The sequence below is a fragment of the Urocitellus parryii genome, chromosome 1 (genome assembly GCF_045843805.1).
Source record: "Urocitellus parryii isolate mUroPar1 chromosome 1, mUroPar1.hap1, whole genome shotgun sequence".
Lineage (NCBI taxonomy): Eukaryota > Metazoa > Chordata > Mammalia > Rodentia > Sciuridae > Urocitellus > Urocitellus parryii.
The window spans coordinates 140443827-140467222 of NC_135531.1; positions in this window are offsets into that span (position 1 = coordinate 140443827).

Here is a 23396-nt window from a genome sequence, read left to right on the forward strand (position 1 = left end):
GAAGCTCCCACAGCACAACTCCACACTCTTCTTTCATACTTGTCCATCTCCCAAAAGGACAGCAAGTGCTCTATCTAATCATCCCTCAGATCCCCAGGCCCTGGCACAAAGAAATGTGCTATAAAATTCCCAAAGAGTTAAATGAATGGCCTCAATCAAGCAAAATATTGACATCAAACATTGTATCTATCTTAGTGTATCTTTTGAAAATGAGAAGACTGTTGAATTATATTATTTCCATGATTTTTTATTCAGTACATATTATCAGAACATAACTTATATCTACTTCACTAGACAGATGTTAATAGACTTCTTAAAATTGCTATGTTCTGGCAGAAAAATAATTATTTTTTCCTCTTCCACTGTCTAAGGAGATTGACTCCTAAAAATTGGAGGAAAATTTGTTTGGTAAGCACAAATCAACTTTCTGCAAATGTCCTTGTCTTTGAAGTAGGTGTTAAGTGATGGATACAGCTGAGCTGTGGCAGAATTAAGTAACTCTGTGAAGGAAACAAGGATATAGATTCTGGAAGCAGCTTCCTGGTAGGAAGTTGGTGCTGATGGCTGCTTGTAAGTAAAGGTGAGAGATACCAACATAGAGAAGAGCAGAATAGAGTTACCAGAGCCAGGTGCAGTGGTGCTGTCCAGTAATCTCAGCAACTCAGGAAGATGAGGCAGGAGGATTTCAAGTTCAAGGCCAGCCTGAGCAACTTAGCCAGGCCCTTTGCAACTTGTCGAGACTGTGATATCTCAAGATAAAAATTACTAAAATGTGAGACTATGTGTGTCTCAAAGTAAAAATTAATAAAGGTCTGGGGATGTAGCACACTGGTAAAGTGACCCTGGGTTCATTCCCCAGTACAAAAGAAAAAATAATTGAACATTTGGAGAGAAGACATTTTGGCTCATCACGGATATTCACTAAGCAGTCACTGAACAATTGAGAACGTGATGTATATTTGAGAAACAAACTTTGTGTACCATAAAATCCTCCTTTATCTTTGCCATACAATCTTCAGTAAGATAACTATTTTCTTGACATTTCATACATTTGAATCAAATGGGGTATAATTTCTCATTTTTCTGATTGTACAGGTTGCAGAATCGCATTGGTCATACAGTCACGTATATATATACAGCAATACATTGTACTGTCATGTGTAACTAAAAAAAAAAAAAAAAAGATAACTATTTTCATTAAAGGCTGGTAGACCAGACTGAGGATGAAGAGATAATGGGTAAGTGGTGGGGTGGGGAGGTTGGTATGGGAAGAAAGAGGCTGTGTGTGGGAGTGTGCTCCCTGCTCCATTTGATACATGACATGCATAGTCACTCGGCGGGTCAGATAAAGCCATTTTCTTAGAGCTGGTATCCATTCTGACGGGTTGCAGTTTGTACTAGACATCAGTTCATAAATATTTTGAATGTGTCTGACAATATGATAGATCAGAGACTATAGTGCAATATGATAATACAATAATACACACTAATTGAAAAGAGACATATTAATTTATTTTAAAAAAGTTATCTAGGAAGGCCAGTCATTAGGACTGTAGTCAATAAGTGCTCCTTATGTTCACATGTTCATGAAATGTTAGACCCGCATTGCTAGGTGGGGCCATCTCATAAGCTTGTTTCTCATTGTTGTTTTTTAACAAAGTGTTTCTAGGATCATAAGCTCCAGGTTATTATTACACAGGCAGCCATGCTAATAACATGCTTATTAAGGAGCTTGGGTGTGATGGGCACTGAGGTTCTACCCTCAAGGAGATTGTAGACTGCAAGTATAAATTAATATAGTACAAATAATCAGATATAAATTATGTTTCTAAGACTTAAAATTAGGAATGCTTTTGAGTCTTAAATTATTTAAATATATTAGATTCCAAAATGAACTGAGTCAAGGAAACAAAACTAAAGAGAAAAGAATACTAATCTAAATGAAGGTAAAGATTATGTAGCCAGGTGCAGTGGTGCACACCTGTAATCCCAGCAACTTAGGAGGCTAGGCAAGAGGATTGCAAGTTCAAAGCCAGCATTAGCAATAGTAAGGCACTAAAAAACTCAGTGAAATGCTGTCTCTAAATAAATTATAAAATAGGTCTAGGGGTGTGACTCAGCAGTTGAGTGCCCTTGAGTTCAATACCAGGAACCAAAAAAAAGATGATATAAATTATAGAAATATTAATGACCAGGATTTCTATAGATAGGTTTTCAAATATTCTGCAAAAAGATCCTAAAAGGTAAGAAGAAATCTACTGTGCTGGAACTTAACTCAGTTACTGTCAAATCAGTCCTATGTGTCTCGGAAATATTCCCAAAGTATTCACATTTGATTTGGTTTTCTCTAATAGGATTAAAACTCTCTACCACTCTTTTACAAAGTTTCAACCAATTAACAGCCAGGATTTAATGCAAACAGAATCTAATTAACATGTTTAATACATCCATCAACTATTAATTTAATTAGAACATTCAGCAAATTGCCATCACTATACCCAACGCTGGCTGAGTGCCTTAAATACTTCGGGGGAGTCAGATTTGCAACATAGACATGTTTTGTATCCTTTGGGATCTAAAATTACAAGGAAAAAATACTCCTAAACAACAACCTGCTTATTCACTGTCAAGTAATTTGGAAATGTTCATCTTTTCCTAAGAGATTCAAGCCACCAGCTGGCTTCTCCAGTGTCCAGAATAACTCTTTTTAATTCTAGGCATCTATTTCATATTTTTCTGTAGAACTCTATTTCCTTAGCTCAGATAGTCTCCCTTATCTGCTATGAGCATCTCTGTTTATAAGGCAGTTTTGGTTATGTCATTCTATATAAATTCCACAGGATATGAAATGACATATGGTTATGTCATCTGGTAAATAACTATTACAAAAGGAAGCTCCACACCTTATTTCCTTGCCCATGACAGACATCAACAGTCAATTACTGCATTCTTTGCAATGCATCTCAGATTCAAGACCTGAGGTCCATTTATCTTTCTATTTTAGCCCATCTATCTTTCTTTTTTCACATGAAATCATGAAGTTGAAAATGTTTACTAAAAAAATATAGATACTTAATTCCTGCCATATCTGCTTTTTTTCTTTTCTCTCTCTCTCTCAACTGAACCTAGAGATGGCTAGATTGTTGTTGATGCTTAACCTAGTTAGAAGCAAGAAGAAATGAGCTGAGTGTAATAGCTCCCAACTAGCAGTATGCACTATAATTAAGCTCTTCCATTTTTCTTTACCACTACAATCCCCCTTCTATAATACACACACTCTCTCACTTCTCCAGGGATGATGCCTTTCTTCTGAAAGCTTAAATGTGGGCAATTACTTTATCCTGAGCAAGATCCTGTACAACCTGCCCTTCCTCAACCATGCTGTAGGGTAGATGTTAATTACAGCTGTCAGAAGGAACTATTAACTAGTGATAAAACTGGGTTATGGAGCCCTGTGATTGTGTGACTGGCTCCTTTGAGCTATTTGTTATTATTACTTTTTTAATAATTCCCATATTGACAGAGGTGAGGGATTTGATTGAATCTAAGGTAAGGCAAACTATGCAGAGTGATGGTTTAAAAAAAGGTTAGGTATGTGGACTTCTCAGGTAAACCTGGGTTCCAATCTGACTCCTGGGACACACCTCCAATTCAAGTTGTTCTTCTACAAAATGATATTAGGAATTATTTCTCACAGCATTTGGTGCCCAAACTTAAGCAGGTAATGAAGGTAGGGTTCTCAACAAATCATTTAGCATGAAATAGTCATATATTAATTCAAATTATATCAACATGGGACTTCAAATATAGACATGACAATTTTTTGTTGTTGTTAACCAGTAAGGCTAAAGCAATGGTAAAAGGAGGTTTTATACTGTTTTACAACAGTAAAAGGTGGGACACAGTGGTTCTCAGATATTCAAGGTGGTTAGTTGACTCCCCAAGTGAACACCAAACTTTCATTTTGAATTTTTTTTTACCTTATTCATGGGCTTCTCACCTTGATTTTTTCACTGCCATCTTTATCTTCTATTATTTTCTTATCATTTGCTGTGTTTCAGCTACCTTATCCAATACCTGATGAAACCAATATATGTTAGTGAATATCATCCTAGAGGTCGACAAAATTGAAGATGAGAATATCAAGACTCTAATGAGGAAACAGATTCAGGAAGGGGAAGTGACTTGGCCCTTCCTGTAGCTTTCTTAAGTGGTCTTCAACTGTTTTCAACAAACATGTACATATTTATGGGATGCCATGTTGTTTACATACATATATACATTGTGTAATGTTCAACACAAGGTAATCATTTGTCTCCTGAAGCATTTATCATTTAACATTTTCACAGAAGAAAGCAAACAGAGATCCATTAACATGTTAATCAGATGGAACTTGGGAACCCTCAGTGATGAGCAACTCTAAGGGGTGGTTAGAACGTGGTCTATATAGTATCTGACTCCAAAGAACAGGGAAGTTTTAGGAAGATGACAAGAGAAAAGAATTTCTGATTTCTAGAATAGCAAACTTGGGAAGGTAAATGTATGGGAAAATGGTGGAAGATAAAGTTGTTGTGGCACATTTGAAATAAATCACCAGGTCAGTCTTGAAGCAAGACATGGAACTTTTATTTCCTGGCAGGTCAGAAGGGTAGCAGGGAGGTTGCCTCTGCAACCTTTGACCCCTTGCAGAAAGTAGGACATCTCTTTTACAGCCAGAAACCTCAAGCTTCCAGCACACCAAAACCATAGCAAAGTAGGAAGTGGGCCAGAATGACCCAGTTGAGGGTACGGTACACTGTCCAAGAAAAATAGGAATTAGAGAACATCTTACAAATGCATTTCTTAATAATAAATTGTATACAAATAACAAACATTTTTCAACCCCCATGTATTGCCAAACGGGGTTTGTTTAGCAGGAGGAGGCACAGACAGGGTTTTCTCATGGAAGAAGCATTTCTTATATGAAATAGAGTCTCCGAATAAAATGGAGGTTGTCTGGTCAAGATACATATAGTTTGGCCCATCACAAAGTCTACTTAGTGAAGTTTGTTCTGTAGACTCTTCTGGTGGGGTCTCTGGGCTGGTAAGGGTCTAGAGCTGTCCCCAGTGTTTAATGTCTTCCCAGTAGCATTGATACAATTCAAGCTCAGATCTGACTCTGAGGTGTGATGCTTAATTCCTGAAAGAATGCCTCAATTATAAAGAAACAGCTTCAATAAGCAAAGAAGTAATACTGTCCCTATAATGATAATATGGTCGCCTCACTGCATGGTGGAAACCGGAGGATGGGAATGTCTAAGTAGCCCCAAGGAGCCACCAAAGCCTACCCCCTCTCACCAAAGCATCTCCTCCTAGGAGCACTTGCTTCTGTGCCTGCAAAAATGAACTAATTCATTCTGTAATGAGGATGGCAAAAAGTACAGGTGGGTAGTCTCCACCCATTAGAAGGAATGCTCCTGGTACTTTAGTATACTGGTAGAATTTTCTTCTTGAAACAATAACATTTTAATTCCTAAACACCACTTGAGAGCATGCTGTCTTCTTTGTGGTATCCAGGAACCTAGGGCTGCCCTCACCCTCTCGCTTCCCATTCCTCTGACTGGTAAGGTTAAAGTTTGACAGAAGAGATAGTTAGGAGATCACACATTTTCTATTTGAACATGTTGCTTTCCACTACATTGAGATTCTTGGAAGGAAATGAGGTAAGATACTGCTTGTAAGGAAAGAAGCTGCCCATAAATTCACTATTGGCAAAACAGCCTGTCATCCCAATCATGACTGTCCAGCCAAAAGATCTGAAGTTCTTGCAACAGTCGTTCCTTTAGAAAGACACTTTTTCCCCTCTAGGTATTGATACAGTTGGTAAGACATTTTGATAGATTTTTTTAAAAAAAGTTTTATTAAGCACCCAGAATCTAATTCTCCTTTATTGAATGTATGTAGAATTCTAAATATATTCAGACTGTCAGCTTTTCCCATATGACTTGATGGAAGGTGAACTTAGCACCTGCTTTTTCTTCAGGTAAGGATTCTGATTGGTCTAAGCCAGCATAGTCATTTGGGTGACTGATATTGGTTCACAGGTGATCTCATTTATTTTAACTGAAAGGCCCAGGTCTATGCTTGGAAAACTGGCTTCTATTTCAGGCTGCATGTCTGCCTCATCTTCTTTCTGCAGGGAGTCAACAACCAACTGCACAGTTCTAAGTATCACTGTTATATTGCCACCAAAACGTAGAATGGAGGCCTGAAGAAAACTTGATTCCTGGTAAAAGCACCAAGTCTAACCCACTTTTGCATACAGACATAAGAAATTTCATGGTTTAAGTAGGTTTGAGCCAAAGATTTTGTTTCTTGAATCCAAAAGCAGCCACATAAACTCAGTTTGGAGAGACATAAATGGCTAAGTAGAGCTAGTGTAACATGCAATATTAAACTACCTTAGGAGGCTGAGACAGGAGGATCACAAGTTTGAGGCCAACCTCAGCAATTTAGTGAGAATTTTTCAGCAATTAACCAAGACCCTACCTCAAAATAAATAAATAAGAACAGGGGATGAGCTTGGTGGTAAAGTGCCCCCAACTTCCATTTCCTGTACCCAAAACAAAATGAACTCCTTTAGAGATAGCAGCAATCTTGATCCAAACCAACCAGTTCTAGTAAAATTCTACAAGTTATTTTTGGCTTCTTTTCATTTCTCATTTTAAAATAATTAGAAACTTCTATTTTTTTACAAGATATTCTGATTCCATCTACTTTTCTTCAACACCATCCTGGTTAGCACAAGTACTCTGCATTTCAGTCTAAAACTGCCTTGACGGTAACAGACCAAATGATCATCCTCTCACACTATAACCCCACTATAGTAATGCATATCCATGACAGATGTGTTTTTTTTCTTTTTATTTATTTTTTTATTTGTTTTAATTAGTTATACATGACAGTAGAATGCACTTATATACTTTGATGTATCATACATAGATGGGATATAATTTCTCATTTTTCTGAGTATACATATTATAGAATCACATTGGTCATACAGTCACATACACACATACAGTAATAATGTCTGTTTCATTCTACTATCTTTCTTATCCCCACATCCCCTGCCTTCCCCTCCTTTAACTTCCCTCTAACTAATTTAAGGTAATACTATTTTTTTTGCATTACAATTCTTAATAAACATAAATACCGTGCTTTTTTATTTCTGTTTGTATATAAAGAATGCTGACATCCAATTCAAGTCTTCATACATGTACTTTGTATAATGATGACCATCACATTCCACCTTCCTTGTGTCTTAAAAAGCTTTCAATCACTTCCCAAATCACTTCCCAACAGGTCTTGGATCAGAACTATTTTTTTTTTTTTGAGGGTGTGATGTCAGGGATTGAAATCAAAGGCACTCAACCACTGAGCCACATCCCCAGCCCTATTTTGTATTTTATTTATATTTAGAGATAGGGTCTCCCTGAGTTGCTTAGCACCTCACCCTCGCTGAGGCTATCTTTGAACTCATGATTCTCCTGCCTCAGCCTCCCAAACCTCTGGGATTAGAGGCATGTGCCACTGCACCCAGCAGCCTACAATTCTTAGCAGAACATACTTAGTCCTGCATTACCTGCTACCTACCTCCTTTGCCATATCATCTCACATCTCTTCCTCTGAGCACTTTTTCTTTCCTACTCACAGTGGCTTCTTCATTTGTGAGCTTTATGTCTGCCCCGAGCCTTTGCATCCTCCTTTCTCTCTATTCCTGCTTTTCCTTGGGTTTGTATACTTGACTTTCTCTTATCCCTGAAAATTCAGCAAAAATGTTACCTTCTCGGAGAAGCCATAACTCCATGACTTCTTTCAATGTACCCCTTCCTGGTAAACATGATCACATCAGCCTACGTGTCTCCTGTATTGCTCTTATCAAAATCTAATTATAATCTGTTGCTTGTGCATTTTTCATTTATTTGTTTAGGGCTAATCTCCCTCTTGAGAAAAATCAACTCTGTGGGGGAAAGAATCTCCCTGGTTTTTTCTAGCAAAGGCACTGACTTAGATCACAACTTTCTATGACAGGTTTGAAAACTGGCTGAAAATTTGCTGGTACTCCTTCCATTGAGAGATGGAATCTATGTCCCTGGTATTAAATCTGCTAGAGCTTTGAAAAATGTAGTATAGTGAAGGTGATGCTTTGTGACTTTCAAGAGTAAGTCGTAACAGCCATGCACCTTCTGCCTGCTTGCTTGAGTGCTCGCTCAGGGAGCCCTGAGACACCACTTTAGAAGTCCAATCAGTCTAAAACTGTCATGCTGGAAAAGCCACACACAGGTGCTTTAGTAAACAGTCCCAGCTGATATCGTTCTTCAGCCACCCCAGGCCAGCCATCCAGAGAGGAGGGCAGAATCCATCTCACGAGTAAGTCCAGCTTCTCAATCTGTCATACAAGCAATCTCAGGTGATGCCCTGAAAATTACAAAAGTATGCAGGAGAGACAAGGAGGCCTGGTTGTGCCCTTTCTGAATTCCTGCCCCAAAGAATTGATGAACAGAGTGAGATAATTATTTTATGCCACTAAATTTTACAGTGACTTGTGATATAACAGTAGGCATCTAGAATACTGGCCCCAAGCACTTGTTCAAAAGTATTTGCTGAAAGATACTGACCATCGATCTCATGAGGAATTTTATCCAGAGACCTGGTCTCTAGTCCAATACAAAAAAATAAAATAAAATAAAATAAAATAAAATAAAATAAACAAAAAGTATTATTTAACCTTCAGAGAAAACTTTCCATCTATGAGTCTCAGTTTTCTTGTATGCATTAAAATGATATGAGTAGCCAAGCTTCCATTTAATTTCTAGCTTAGGAATAAGAACTAAATTTCCAAGCAATAGGGAGAAAGGTAAGAAACCATCAGGAAAGAGACCTTTCTACCTGGGACATTAAAATCAGTTTAATGGACATGATCCATACAGCTCTGGGTGGGGTGAGGACAAGGAAAGGACTGGATAAGAACACAGGTCTTTGCCTTTGAGGCATTTGAAAATCACCCTACAGACCATGTAAGGTGGAGGAGCTTAACAGATAGATTTATTAGGGGAGCAGGAGGGAGAGATTGAAAGTGAATGACTTCTAAAGGTATCCATTTTTTTAAAATAATTGAACCATTTTCTTTTCCCCTGAGATGCTGAAATGCTTCTTTCTACAGTACCAACTCCAGGATCCAGAGGATAGACAAGAGTGGACAGTAGCAGAAAGGTCAGAAGAAGACTGCTGGGTCTGTAGGCTGATCCTAAAAATGGAAGGCTTGTGCCAGTCACCACTCTGACTTCCATCATGTAAAATCATGGTGATGTCCCTCTCTGCTCCTCTTCATCAGGAAATGAGTGTGCCTTCCAAGAAGCCAACTGAAATGGGGATAAGAAGGGGGGGGGTCCTGATTTGTGATCCAGCACCATCTCACTACACCATGAACCCAACCCTACCCCCTCAGGTACCACCCGGAATGGGCATCAGGATCCAAAGAAAAGAAAACAATGTGTGTCCAGGAATGAGGGGCAGAACACGCTTTTTACCATCTTCAGAATCTGTCTGAAATCCTACACTGGGATAGATAGCTGGAGTATAATGGGATGGGACACTAGGGAATAACTCCTGGGAGAGATCCTTCTCATCTCGAGTAGATTGGCTGCAATGTTTTAGGTACCCCTGAACTGGCAGAAGCACATTCTGGCAAAAGGGTTTGAGAGGACATTTTCCAAAAAGCTTATCAAAAAGAGTCAGGAGACAGATGAGCCGATAGTTATGCTAGACAGTGTGTTTGGATTACTATTCTTCCTTATACCAAGTACAGATGGAGCCTCAGAGTCTTTCTCAACACAGCATGACAGCAGCCATACCAAAATAAGAGACTTGTAACATGAGATCAAAACTATTGGCTATCTCTGCACTTAGGCTTCCTCATCAGCAGAAGGAAATGATTCTGAAGAGCACCTGGTGTCTTCCAGTTTTTCCCACAAGTACAGCCCCCAAAGACACAAGGATGGATAAGTCTTGGATAAGAAGTATCAGAAGAGATTGATATACTGTTTTTAAAATGTGCAATTAGACACAAAACCCAGGCTTCCACATTTGTGGTTGATTGCCTCTTGGCATCACACTGCAATCCCCTCAGGAATTCTAATAGGGATCTATTTCACTTGATCAATTTAGCGAAAATGAATTTAACTCTATTCAATCTTCTGTCGTTCTGAGAGGATGAAATTACAAGTCAGAATGCAAGCCAAAGAATGATGGAAAACTGTTACATAAATATAGTACATATAAAATATTGTCTGTTTTCAGAGGAATAGCCCAGCCAGGAGAAGAGAAGGAAGAGGTGGAGACAAATATCTGATTGGGACCTACCGGCCACCACCCCAACCCTCACACACAATACAGATACTACCCATTAACCATGGTACCCTTTTCTGTTAGAAATCAATGTGGCCTCAGAATCCATCTTGATAAAGTGGTCTTAGCTGCTGTAATGACTAATTACACTCAATACATGAGATGAGACCCAGGTACAGGAAGTTAGGTAATCATCACAGATTAAAAAAGAAGAAAGCTATGCTTTATCTAGTCCCACCTTGGTCATTGACTGACTCTGTACCATGGACAAATTTCTTTCCTTCTGCAGGTCCTAGTTGCCCTATCAGTAAGTTAGAGACAGAAATCTCAATATTGTCTATGTTAGAATGAATATTGTCTATGTTATTTTCTCTGGAAGGGCTCATTAAGATTGGGAAAACTTGCCAAGTCAACTCTGTGAAAGAGTATGGAGTTATGTGGGGGTAGAGAGAATGCTTCATACTAGCTTGTAAAGTTATTTTAAATCCCCGTAGTCAAAAAGAAGCAGAATGATATTATATAAATTATTATCAATCTTGCCTACTCTCTCCTCTTCTGCAGGATAATATTATATAAATTATTATATAATTTCTTTCCTACTCTATCCTGTTCTTTTGTTTTACTGTTGTTGTTAGCACCTGGAATTGAACCCAGGGGTGTTTGACCACTTAGTCACATCTCCAGCCCTTATTGTTTTATTTTAAAACACAGTTAATGAGGCTGCCTTCCAATTTGCAATCCTCCTGCCTCAGACTCCCAAGCTGCTGGGGTTGCAGGCATGCACCACTGCACCCAACTATCCTGCTTTAACCCCATTCCATTTTATCACTAGAACTCCTTAGGAGAATCTTACAGGGATGCAAGACCTTAACCCACATCTAGACTCCTGAACTTTGTTCATTAGTTCTCTGGCTTTGCTCAAATAATTTCTCCTCCAGGACACTACCTGGACCTCACATCTCTATCCTTGTGCTCCACACTGTCAGCTCCTAAATAGATGCTATTGTACCACCAAATCAATAAGCAGCCGGATTCTTTCTCTCTAGCAAATATAAATCAAAAACCACAGAAGCGAGAGCCAATCCAAGAAAGCTGTTGAGTAGAAAGGTTTCTAGGAAACAGGATTTGGACATCTACTCTGCAAGCACATTTGGACATGTACTCTGAAAGAACAGTAGGCAGCTGAATGTGGTGGTGCAGGCCTGTAATCCCAGTGGCTCAGGAGGCTGAGGCAGGAGGATTACAAATTCAAAGCCAGCCTAAGCAAAAGTGAGGTGCTAAGCAACTCAGTGAGACCCTATCTCTACCTAAAATACAAAATAGGGCTGGGGATGTTGCTCAGTGGTTGAGTGCCCCTGAGTTCAATTTCCAGGCACCCCCCACCCCGAAAAAAAAGAAACAGTAGAAAAAGGTAAGTGGTCAAGAGAGTACAGTGCATGAAGAATGCCTTGACACAATAAAGGTGACACATGGCAAACCCACAGCTGACACCACAGTAGATGGAGAAAACTGAAAGCTTTCCCCAAGGATCCATAATAAGACAAGGATGCCATTCTTGCCACTTTCATTCAACATGGTACTAGAAGTCCTAGCCAGAGCAATTGAGCAAGAGAAAGAAAAGGCATCCAAGCTGCAAAGGAAGAAGTTAAATTGTCCCTGTTCCCTGCAAAACAAACAAACAAACTATTAGATCTAATAAATTCAGTCATGTAGCAGGATACAGAATTGACACACACACAAAAAAAAATCAGTAATGTTTTTGTATACAAATAAGGAGCTGTCTAAAAAAGAAGTCAAGAAAATATTCTCATTGACAACAGCTACAGAAATATTTAGGAATAAATTTAACCAAGAATATAAAAGTCCTTTATAAGGAAAACTATAAAATATTGATGAAATAAATTGAAAAAAAACATAAATAGCAAGATAGCCTGTGTCCATGCATTTTAGAATAAATACCATTAAAATATTCATAGTACCTGTATTAGTTAACTTTACATGATTAAGATGAGATACTCAAAGCAGTTAATTTATAAAGAAAAAAGACTTATTTTGGCTCATAGTGATGGAGGTTCTAGTCTAAGATTGAATAGTCCCACCAACAAGACAGCAGGGTTACATGCTGGGACAGACCCCTTGCATCCTGAATCAGGGAACAGAGACTGAAGGTCCCACACTCTGCTTCCAGGGTATCCTCCAGTGGCCTAAGGTCTTCTCAATAGGGCTCCACTTACAAAATCTCCAGCATCTCACAATAGGGACAACCTTGGGACAAGGCCTTGAACACATGGAAATTTAAGTGCCATTCATCTAAACCATAATACTGCCCAAAGTGATCTACAGATTCAATGAAATTCCCATCCAAATACCAAGAGCGTTTTCCAAAGAAATAGCAAAAACAATCCAATATTGATATAGGAATACAAACACCCAGAATAGACAACACAATTTTAATACAAAGAACAAAGCTGGAGCCCTCATACTACCTGACTTTAAACTACACTATAAAATTATAGTAACTAGAACAGCATGGTACTGACATAAAAAAAAGACATATAAACAAATGGAAGAGAAGAGAGTTCAGAAATAAATTTACACCATTTTTTTTTTGTTCCTTTGTCGCGACCCCTTGCCCGCAAGGAAGACGCAACTCGGGAATCTTCTCTCAGCAGTTTATTCAGGTCCTTGATACTTTTTCTTCTTTCAGCTGTTTATTCAGGCCTTTGTATTGACATGTCTTTTAGCTTCTACTGCTACTCCTACTACTACTTCTACTGCTACTCCTACTGCAACTACTACTACTTCTACTACTACTGCCACTACTACTGCTGCTACTACTACTGCCACTACTACTACTCCCGTGTGCCCCAGCCTTAATAAAGCAGATGAAGCCCCAATGCACAACTGCCACGTGGACTTTTCTCATAGGGTGCCAAGTCACAGCGTGCCAACTCATTCTGATAAGGAGTTGTTTGTCACAGACTACAGGGGAAACCAGCGCCATCTTGTAATGGCGGCCACAGTTCACAGAAACGGCTCACCACATTCCTTTCTTTCTTTTCTGGTACTAGGGATTGAACCCAGGGGTGCTTATCCATTGAGGCCCATGCCCAGTCCATTTTTATATTTTATTACAGAGTCTCACTGAGTTGCTTAGGGCCTCGTTAAGTTACCGAGGCTGACTTTGAACACATGATTCTCCTGCCTTAGCCTCCCAAACTACTGGGATTACGGGCGTACACCACCATGCCCAGCAATAAATCCACACATCTATGGTAGATTGACTTTAAGCCAAGGTAATAAGAATACACAATGGGGAAAGACACTCTTTTTGATGAATGGTGCTGGGAAACTGCATATTCAGATGTGAAAGAATGAAGTTAGACCCTCTATCTCTCACTATCTATAAAGTCAACTCAACATGGATTCAAGAGTTAACTATTGAATATAAGACCTGAAACCATGACAGATCACAGGGGATAAACTCTGACACTACTCTAGGCAAGAATGCTTTGAATTAAATCTCAAAATCTAGGGCAACAAAAGCAAAAACAGAAAAATGGGATTCTACCAAACTGATCACTTTTGCACAGCAAAGGAAATAAAGAACAGAATAAGAAATAGCCTACAAAATGGGAGGCTATATTTTCAAACTATATATCAAAATATATTCAAAATATGTAAATAAACCTATAACAAAAATAATAACTATTAAAATGAGTAAAAGACTTGGATACATTTTCAAAAGACACACAAATGTCCAATATGTGTATGACAAAATGCTCAGCATTACTAGTCATCAGGAAAATGCAAATCAAAACCATTTGAGGGTCTGGGGTTATAGTTCAGTGGTAGAGTGCTTGCCTAGCATGTGTGAAGCACTGGGTTCAATCCTCAGCACCACATAAAAATAAATAAATTAAATTAAGGTTTTTGTATTCGTCTGCAACTAGAAAATATTTAAAAATACATTTGAGCTGTCATCTCAATCCAATAAGAATGGATGTTATAAAAAACTCAAAATAAAACAAATGTTGGTGAAGACACAGAGAAAAGGGAAGGAACCCTTCCTTACACACTGATGGGAGGTTTGAAAAGAAATGCAACCATGATGTATAGAATTTTCTCAAGACACTAAAAATAGAGCTACCATAGGATCCAGCAATCCCTGTATACATCCAGAGTATACTCAGTGGTACTTTTTAAGGTGTGCACTTTTTTAGAAATGTATTTGAAATTGAAATTGGTATGTGGAAGGGATATTCGCACTCCTGGATTTATTGTAGCACTATTCCCAATATCCAAGCCATGGAATTAAGAAAATATGCATTAATGAATGAATGGATAAGACAAATGTGTTTTATATATCCAATGGAATATCATCCATTCACAAAAAAAGATGGAAACTTGTTTCCAACAGTAAATCAGGAAAATATTATGTTAAGTGAAACAAGCCAGGCACAGAGAGATAAACACCTCATGCTTTCATTCAATTGTGGAATCTAAAATAAATATATTTATTTAAATATATAAATAAATTGAGAGTAAAGATCACAAAAGGCTGGGGAGGGTGAAGGCATGGGGAAAGATGAAGTGAGTTTTGTCAATGGGTACAGATTCCCAGTTTGATAGGAGGGATGAATTCTGATGGTCTATTGAAGAGTAGAGTGATTATAGCTAATCATGTTTTACATGTTTCAAAATAGCTAAAAGAGAATATTTTGAATACTCTTACCACAAAAAAATGATAAACATTTAAGGTGATAAATATGTAATGGCCTGATTTGATGATTAAACAATTTATGCCTGTAGAGAAATACCAAGCTGTACCCCACAAATATGTCCGATTACTATATGCCAATTTAAAATAAAACATTTTTTAAAAGGAAGCACAAAAAAAAGACATTTAGAGATGAAATTTTCTCTTTAGGTTTAACTGTAAAGGTTTCATTTCTAGCTTCATTTGATGGTCTGAGATGCTTTACTACCTATTCTAGATTTTCTGAGTGTCTGCAACCTTACTATGGATTGCCCCTTGGTTTGGTGACCATAAACAAGTTTCTGCTTCTTGTAGCTGAACTCGATTCTATTAAATGGAAGGGAATGAGAAGGAGTGGATTGGACTGAGACATCTCTGAAGTCACTCTTATGAATTTATCCTTGCTTTTCATTTATGATGAAACTTGCCTCCATCCTGAAACTCACTGATATCAGCCAACCAGTTTCTTGTGGGAATTCCCTTGTGAACAGCCTTGACCTTCTCATCTATTCATTTTTCAAGATCCTATAATGGAGTCTTATTTGAATTTCTCCTTTTCTTCCATGACAAATTTTCCTTGATACCATTTTCTTACCATTTTTGATACCATCTCTGTCTTTCTCTGTGCCCGACTCTTTTTCCTCTCTGCAACATCCCCCCCACAATCATCAATCCAATAAATTAATCAATAAAATTTAACCCTGAATGCACTCAAGGTAACTCCTGAATACTGATTAGTTGGTTCAGGTAGAGCTGTCCCAAACAGTTTCCCAAAAGGACTAAGATACAGGTTTCTGGAATCAGAAAGACTTTGGTTTGAATCCCAGCTCTACCAATTAATTACTGCACATGTAACCATGGAAATTCAAGACAGACTTGGTGGTGCATACCTTTATTCCCACAGACTCAGGAGTCTGAGACAGAAAGATTGCAAATTTGAGGCCAATCTTAGCAATTTAACAAAACCCTAAGAAAATTAGTGAGGTCTTGTCTCAAAAAAAAAAAAAAAAGTGTATGGATGTAGCTCAGTGCTAAAGTGCTCCTGTGTTCCATATCTGGTACAAAACAAAGAAAAAGAAAAATAGCAGTTACTGGATCTTTGTGAACCTCAGTTTTCTTTGGTATTAAAAAATGTTAGATTTAACTAATGGTACAGCTGCTTGATATGATAATCACCGATATATATGGTCACCATCATCATCACCATCATCATCCTTAGCTTATCCTGCCCTTGCTCTGCCATCTCCAGGGAGCCTTCTCTAACTACCCCCACACCTTCCCATTTAACATATTCTAAAGTGACATTTAATATGCATTTTTCCCACAAATGTAAAACCATTACTTCTATCATACAACATTTTCCCCTTGCTCCCTTAAACAATTGATCACAATATACTTTTGATTTTTACTCCCAAATACATCTCAAATCCTGACCTCTTAGTTCTCAACATTCACTGGGATGAAGAATTGTTAAATTCATTTAATTAATAGGCAGTTTTCCTCAAAGAGTGATCTTATTTTTTTTTTTTTATACAGACGAAATTAGAAGGACTGAAAGAAGTTAGTTCAACCAGGGTCACACAGGTATGATCCTAGAGAGAAGGGATGCTTGCTCAAGATTTAACAGCTCCAAATCCATAAAGAGAACTTTGTTCTGTTCTGGGGTAACCATTTCCTAGTCAGATATCTCTATTTAATACATGACCCTACACATTTTACTGAGTTCAAATTCACCATTTCAACAACGTGTACAGTTGTTAGTGTGAATTCTTAAGCCATTCAGGGTAAATCTCATCCTTCATCCCCCTGACATCCCTCTAGACACTTGAAGTTGATGATCTTATCTCCATTTATTCTTCCTTTGAACCTGAGAAAAGCTGTCAGGTCTATCAGATTACAGCTGAAATAATTAGAATGGCTGGGCCGATGTCCCAGGGAGGATTCTGGGCAAGGACAAAGAGTCAATCTGTTCAGGAGGGAAATGGAGGGGAGCTCTGAGTTTGTGCGACAGGAGACAGAGACAGAGGAGACAGAGACAGAGGAATGTAAATGAAATGCTGCAGGGCATCTTCTTGGGGGTCCCTCCTTGTACCTGGTCCCACTGCCTATCCTGAAGGGGACAGTAAAAGAAATTAGCAAAGTCTAAATTTAGAGAAGATCAAAGGAAATCCTCTCCAAACAATGTGCAATTATCCACTTCTGCAAGATATTATTGAGGCAAATTGAAGCAAGAAGAATTTAGAAAAGGATTAGGTGCTTGTATGAATAAGAACAGCTTGTGAAGTTACTAGCAAGGATAACAATTACATGGCCAATTAGACTCCTGGTATCAGGGTATGTACTGAGATTAAACTGGGGTCAGAGAATGAACTGCCTGTATAGAATTGTACAGTAGCATCTTACTTTCTAAATGCATTATCAGATTTTCCTTTGATGAATCACTCTGGCAAATCTAGGGGGGAAACTCTTTAGCTGGAATAGGGAAGATTGCTTAGGGTTTGGTTTTTCATCTAGATGTGGACAGAAATGGATTCTGGGAAATTTCCATACAGAGATTTGATACCAAACTCCTTAAGTAAACTTTTTTTAAACTGCTGAAATGGAAAGAATAGTGCCTGACCCAGCTAAAGTCCTAAGTTTCTGGTCCTATTTCATATCAAGTGAAAGACTTGGAGGACATCCCATACCTTACTGAGCTATAGTTCTCTTTTATATAAATTGGTGGGCATTTTCTAAGCCTTGTCTACATAAAATGTTTCCCTTGATCCTCAGGTTGATACTATAGAAGAACTGAGTCAAATCCTACATAAAGTCCTCAAAGGCAGCATCAGTCACCAACAAATAGAAATTGATTCTCAGGCCTTCAACTTTGGGGTCCTCATTTCTTTATCAATGACAATCACCTCCCACCTCCAGGAGGTCGCTAATGATGACAACTCTCTGAGACTCATCTCCAAATCTCCTCTAGAAAACCTCTTCTCATTCTCCAAAACAGGAAATGCCCAACCTTAGATGCACCTGTCCTTTCTTCGGTTTTCTTATGCAAATAGTCAAAAGAATACAGCAATTGGTGAATTTGTTTCCAACAATGCAGGCAGGGGAAACACTACAATTATTATGAAAAAGTGGGGAAAGAAAAAGTTCAAAGAACATCTCAATGAAAGACACACTGATCCTGAATTTACTATGTGCAAAGTAGCTCTTGGTTTAAGAAATAAAAATGTCAATCCCAAGTGGATACCCATTTACTTGTATTCTCTAATTCACAAAGGGAGTAGAGAAAAAGAGTAACTAACAAATGATAAATTTTTAATCCCAACAGTACCCCATATGGCATTATTGTTACTTCCTCTATGTTCTAAATTTATAAAAATATATACATATGTATATAATACACACACACACACACACACACACACACACACACACAGTATTTGCAATCTCCCCCAGAGATTGCTCTTCTGTTGCAGCCATATTGCCCCCCATTTAATTTTGTGCTATCGTGACAAACAGAAGGAAAATTTGATGATGTCAAAGGTCTCTGAGCCCCACCCTGACCCCTCTCTACCAATACTTTTCCCTGTACAGGATGGTGGATCTCCTAACTATACAGCAAAATTGCAGTTAAATGTTTGTTTGGGGCCCTTTTTTTCTCATTCTGAATTTAAAAGATTTAAATGCAGAAACACAAAAACCCTAAGGAAACTAATATCAAGGAGCTACGTGCAAGACACCCTTTGGAGAGAAAAGAGAAAATTTTCTGCAAAGCTATAGGGTCAAATATAAAAGAGCATCAGAGAGACTGTACTCTCTGTTTCGTGAGTATCATTACAGATGTCCACCCTCAGAACACATGGCTCCATGAAGAAGGAATCAGAGTTAATTACATGTCAAAGTGGGGATGGTGAAACTGGACACAAGATGTTTCATTTCCCATACCCTGCTCAAAGGCATTCATCATGGAGAAATCTTCCCAAGGACTGTGAACAAGCTAACATGATTCTGATAACAAAAACTAGCAAAAATAAATAAATAAATAAATAAAATGAAACAAAGCAGAGAAGAAGTAATCCACTTGTCAATAAAATATAGAAACACAGAATAAATAAAAAATGAACAAAGTTTAATGCCATTTAAAAAGAATAATATTTCAAGAACCAACAGAAATTATTCAAACATGTAACAATGGTATAGTATTAAGCAACTGACTGATTATAATTTTTCTAAAAATAGACTAAAGGAGAAATAGCATTACCTTCACAAAGGCCAAATTTCAATTGATGAAATTCAACACATATTATCGTTAAAAGCCCTTGCTAATCTATGAAAAAAATGTCATTACCTTAACCTGGAAAGAATAATGTATCTCAAATCTACTGCCAATATTATACTCAAGGCAAAGTTATAATGGCATTCCAGCTAGAATCTGAAAAAGAAACTATAGTGTTATCATTACAAAGTTCTGAGTATTCTATGCATAAGACAGGATAGAATCATATGAGATGAATGGAATAAAAATATTAAAAAAAAATTATTAGGAAAGACAAGATCAAACTTCATTAGCAAAAAAAGGGTATTGCAAATAAGATTATTTGAATGATGATTCTTAGTGAAAATAAAATAATTATTAATATTTACCAGCATTTGGTTATATCTTGCTATAAAATAAAATAATTGCCTAGAATTCTACAAAAACAAGTTTGAAATGGGATTGTTAAAAATCCCATTCACAAAATAATGAAAAACAGAAAATGTACTGAACTAAACATAACTAGAAATGTGTAGGAGCTACTTAAAACAAACATTAAACGAGACTCATTAAAGAAGATTGTGGAAGTTAATAAAAGGGGTGCATATTAAGTGGGAAATCTCAAAATTTTAAATACTTTCATTTTCTTGAAGTTAAGTTTTAATTTTGACACTATTCTCACTAATCTCAATAGAAACTATGCTTTCCAAGTACCTAAATAAAACAATTATATAAACAACAAATGAGAAAGAAGAGTCAAGACATGTTCAAAGAAGAACAATGGTGGACAATGCATACACAGCCACTAAAAATTCATATGGTAGTTTAGTTATTAAAATGGTGCTAATGGCACTAGAATAGGCAGGCAGAGGAGAGAAGCACAAGTGAGTAAGTCCCAGAAGCAGACCCAAGTATTATGCAGAATTTAGGCTAAGATAAATGTGACATTTCACATCAGCAATTACAGGATGGGTTATTTGGTCAATTGGGCTCAGATAATTAGATCACTATTTCAGAAAAGGGAAGATGGATTTCTGTCTCACCTAATATCCTAAAATAATTTTGGAGTAATTACATGGTTGAAAGATAACAAGGAACTAGTTTTTTAAAAAACTAGAAAATCATGCTTAAATAATTTTGAGTTAGGAGAAATTTCTAGGCAACAGATGCAGAGATCATAAATGAAGGGGATAAAAAAATAGTCTCCACAGGAATTTTAAATCACAGAATTAAAAAAAAATACCCACTTTAAATAAAGTTCAAAGGTAATGAAAAAGTGAGTTTTGTTGCATTGACAAGGAAAAGGCCAACATCATAAATAAAAAGAATTTTTATAACTTGAAAATGTAGAGAACCAAACCAGTAAGACATAGAAAAGGAGATTACATTCTAGGTAATCTACAGAAGATTATATACTAACATATATAATAACATGTATACTAATATATTATATACTAATAAACTGGAAACAGTAAGCATCTTAATGATATAAAGCAAACAATGAAAGACCATTTTTCATCTATCACACTAAAGGAAAACAGAATATATTAATATCATGTACTGTCACAGGTACAGTGAAAGACATATGCTCATCTACAGTTGCTGGTATTTTAAATCACATCAAATGCATTTAACTCAGTAATCTAATTTTGGAGGATTCTCTGAAGGAAATTATGGATACATACAAGCCATTCTTCATAAGGGTGCTTACTGAACACTGACTAAAATAATAAAAAAAATTGGAAATGAACTAAGTGAAGAACATTAGTAATACACACACATAATGTTTATATATGTATATATATTATATACTGACATATTCATATTAAAATTTTAAATAAACCATTGAATATTGAACAGGATAATTCTTCAGTAGACTTAAATTTATGCTAAAAGTAAAAATATAAATTGGTTAAAATCATAAAACTGGTAGCATTCAACTATTTGACCTACAAAATGTCAATTTGATTTGCTTTATCCCAGTAATAAATTATTGTATTTTAAAATAATTGAACACATATACACAGAAAACAACATGCTGGAAAGAAAAAAAATCAAATGTTCAAACTGAATACATCCAACAAGTTGGTTTGCGGAATTTTTCTGCTTAAGTGTTTTTTTAAAGTCTAGACATTTTCTACAAATTTTAGTATAATTAAAATATATTTTATTAAAACAAAGAAAGAGTATAAATATAAAAATACCTTCAAATTGGCCTTTGCTATTCACGTCTCTGGACTAAACTGAAGTTCCTACACACTATTCAAATTAAAGTGACACCTAGCCCAAATAACATACACTGTAAGAAACTGAAGGGGTGTTTTTTTTTTTTTTTTTTTTTTTCCTAACTCTGACACTGGGCCCAATCCTGTTTAGCCTATCTCTTCACAGAAATAGAATACAAGTGACTAAGAAGACAGAAAATTATGATTGCCAGAATTCGCTCCCACCCAACTCCTTTATCAAACACAAAAAGTTTGCCATGAATCTCAAATGACTTAAATCTTGTTGCTGCATTGATTCAAACATAACTGAATACAATAACTTTCAAAATAAAAAACACATCTGAAGCAATCTAGCACTACAAATGTCTGCAGCAACCAGGAGCAAGGAGGAGACAGCAATAGTGGGGCAATATTTTGTTTGACAGTCAAGGTCAAAAGGAAAGAGCATTGAGTTGTAGAATTGTCATATTCTGATAGTGGAAATTACATAAATCTGCAGAGACTGCTTTATATTTTTGTAGGACTAAACTAGAACAAAAAGTTAGCACATAGATAGAGATACAAGGGGGATTAAGTTCTTGGTTCCTCCAAGTACATCCCAGGGACCAGAAGCAGCAGCAGTATCACCTGGGGTCCACCTTATTAGAAATGCAGAATATTGGACTTTATTCCAGACCTCCTGTATGAAAATCTTCATTTAATGAGATCCCTAGGTGAATCATAAGCATATTCAAGTTTGAGAAGCACTGATGTAGTGGATATAACACCTTTGACTGTGGTTTTGTAGTACTGTGTGAACACAGTTCAACTGTGAGTCTTCCTTACCAGAAAGCATCGAATGCATCAGCAAAGCACATTCTTGTATACAAGGACGGGGCCATTTCTTATTGGCAACTGTTGAGGAAGCAGACTAGAGAAAACAATTAGCAGACTACTCCAGAGAAAGAATTAGATGGGTGTTGGAGTCCTTAGCAAGTCCTTGAGCAGGCCACCCTGATGGAACAAAAAATAAATGAAAGCAGTCTCTCATTAGGAAATGGATGGCTAGCTGAATGAGGAAAATTAAAAAGGTTTGATCAATGTGAGAACTTTCTAATGAAACAGGTACAAATGGCATGGGGGGTTAGAATAACTTCTATTACCTCTTCCACCAGCAGGAAGTCACTCTTCCAACAGTTGTGGGTGGAGTTCCATTTGTGTGTGCACGAGTGAGCATGACCCAGGGACCCTGACATGCTAGGAAAGTGCTGTACCACTGAGCTACATCCCCAATCCTTTTTATTTTTTGAGACAGATTCTTGATTAGTTGCCCAGGCTGGCCTCCAATTTGTATTCCTCCTGCCCCAGCCTCCTGAGCAGCTGGGATTCTAGCCATGTGCCTTCATGGCCAACGCTGTCATTCATTTAGACTCTACATTATCAATTCACGTCAAATTCAGGATGTGCTAAGGTCACAGAGGTAACGAGTGATAGAATGACCATTCAAATCTAAGCCATGCTACTTCCAAAATGATCCTGAAACTAGAGCTGCTAAACAGGGTCTCTGTGCATCAGATAAATGGACAATTCAGTGCTTCCCAAGCTTTCCTTGCTGAATATCAAAGCCATCCTGATGTTTGGGTCAACCTGGTTCTTGAGCCTCATTCTTTAAAACTCTGGTATAGTTAGTCCAGGGGAAGGAAGGAGACTTTAAAAATATGCATATTTTGAAAGGTCCCTTGTTATTTGGAATAGTCTGTGCCATTCCCAGTTTAATTTAACACACCTGTGGGACACA